Consider the following 2,399-nt stretch of genomic DNA (forward strand, 5'->3'; position numbering starts at 1 on the left):
TCTGTTAGATTTTTTTTTTTTTTCATAAGCAATTATTAGTTTTGCTGTTTACAACATTGCAGGGTTGTTTGTTATTTGCTTACTAGCTGACAGAGTCTGTGTTTTAAAAAAACTATTAATCAGGAAACTCAAAATGTCTTTCCTAATTTGCTGTTACTATACCAAGCACTGTTTGTGTTAACTCTGTGTGAGCAAAGTTTTTGTTCTAAATCCACTGGCAAAAGTGAAAAGTGAGAGAGTGGAAGTTTGATATTAAATGCTACACTGAAGCTCACTGTATTTACTTTAAAAGTACTTGCTATACCTGTATGTAAAGCCCTGATGTTGTTAATTGGTTTTGCCAGCATGTAATAACATTTCAAGTTGTTCCAGGGATATGATCTTCAGAAATTTGATAAAGGCTCTCAAATGCTTTCTTCAAACTAAAATGTCTACGATGAGATATTTTTGCTATTTGGTGCTCTCTATTATTAATATTGCTAGTATGAAGATGTTCTGGGTCAAAAAATCTAGCCTGCTCTCCACCTCAGCTACTCCCTTTATTCTGCTTTAAAGAGTTTTCCTGGTCCTATACTTACAATAAATGAGTTGTTTCCCTGTTCTCATTGTCACAAGCTCTCAATACTTCCCAAATTTTTGTCTTGATCTTCACCTTTCCCAGATTTTAACTTTATATTCCTATGTTTACTCCCTTGTGACTTGTAACAATCTTTGTTCTGGATGTTCAAAATCTTTCACAGAATGATCATGGGGTGTTAGGGTGGTTTGGTTTTTTACATTGCGCATTTGCTAGTACTTGAAAAATCCGTTGCTTTCTTGTTTAAGGTCTTTCCAGACTTCCCTATTGTCATAGATAGGGCAAGCTTGCCAATTAAAAACTTGCTGAGATAGATTTTAGAGCTTCACAGGCAAAATTTTCAGTAATTTCTTCTACACCCTGGGAATATGATTCATTGATCTCTGATACACAGATGTGCCTCTAGATGTTCCATTCAGCAAACAAAGAGAAAATTAAAGTTAATAAAAAATTAAAAGTTGTTTCCCTGATTGATAAAATGGAGGAAAATTGTGATAAACTTGAGCTTCTGGAGAATGAGATTAAAGATGAACACTTTGTAGCTGGAGTCACCAGCTCACAATCAGGAGTCAAACTTGCAAAGTTTTTTCAGTAGGAGAAAGCTGCCTGCTTGCCTGAAAACTATCATCCAGTTTTATTTTATGGAAGGAGGAGAAGCATCCCAGCATGCTGAACTATAAGTCACAGAAAAAAACAGGTCTCTGTACCTTTATCTGAGTGCGCTAGCCACATCATTTTCTTCTCCATCCAGAAGTTGTACCTATGTTTTTTGTCACTGTTGCCTGTTTCCAGTTTACCCAACCAGAAAAGTTCTTACTTTGACATCTGCTTCTGACTGCACTGGATCTATCCTGCCTTCTTTTCAGCATGTCCTGAAGGCCAGGGCACTTCTCAAATCCAGTCAGGTTTTATTCCATATTTAAATAGCATTATATTTTTAGGATGCAGAATTATAATTATTAATTCTGAATACTGATGCAGCTTGAATATGGTCTTACTTGGACATCCTGACAAAACCTATCTGCCATGGGTCATGCATTTCAGAGATTGTCCAGGGAAGACCTTGAGATGTGGTATCTGCCTGCCACTGGTCATTTGATATCCTGGGGCTGACAAGTGGGCCAAGCACAGAGTTTCAATTCAGAAAGTAGGTCCACCCTGGGCTCTGCTCTGAAGGAGTTGTCCAGAGCCACTCTCCAGCTCTACGGCAGCTGGAAGAACACATTAGCAGGAAGCAGCATGTTTGGAAGGCTGTTCGGGCTTACTTTAGTTATAACAGTATTAGAGCAGAGCTATACAAAGTGAGCTGACGGTTTGTTTTAATTTTTAAAGGAAAAACTAGACATTTTCCACTTACAACAAAATGGTATAAACACCTCCAGCCTACACAGCTTTAAGGCAGCTTGAAATCCTTCTGAATCTCTTCACACACTAAACTGTACCAGTGCAATCTGTACCAGTAAGTTTTGTCAGCTTAACCATAGATCAAACCATAGGGTGTTGCCACTCTGGAAGGCACAAATTATACCAGAAAAAAACTTCAATAAACATATCAATAAATAAGCCTTACATGAAAATATGAAATTTTTTTGCTTTATCATATTTTTCTCCTTTGTGTAAAGCCAACCACCACCAAAAAATGACAGTACGTGGATTATTAAATAGCTTCTTGAGCAACCATTGATGTGCTATAATCTTCTGGCATGAGATAAAAGATTCTGAAAATCAAAAACTGGACAGAATTTTTAGTTAATATTTAAATGCATTCCAGTACCAAATTGTTTAGGGATTTTGAATCTCAGCATTAATAATTTGGGGGGGG

This window comes from Athene cunicularia (genome assembly GCF_003259725.1).
Source record: "Athene cunicularia isolate RWA chromosome Z unlocalized genomic scaffold, athCun1 chrZ_part4, whole genome shotgun sequence".
Classification (NCBI taxonomy): Eukaryota; Metazoa; Chordata; class Aves; order Strigiformes; family Strigidae; genus Athene; species Athene cunicularia.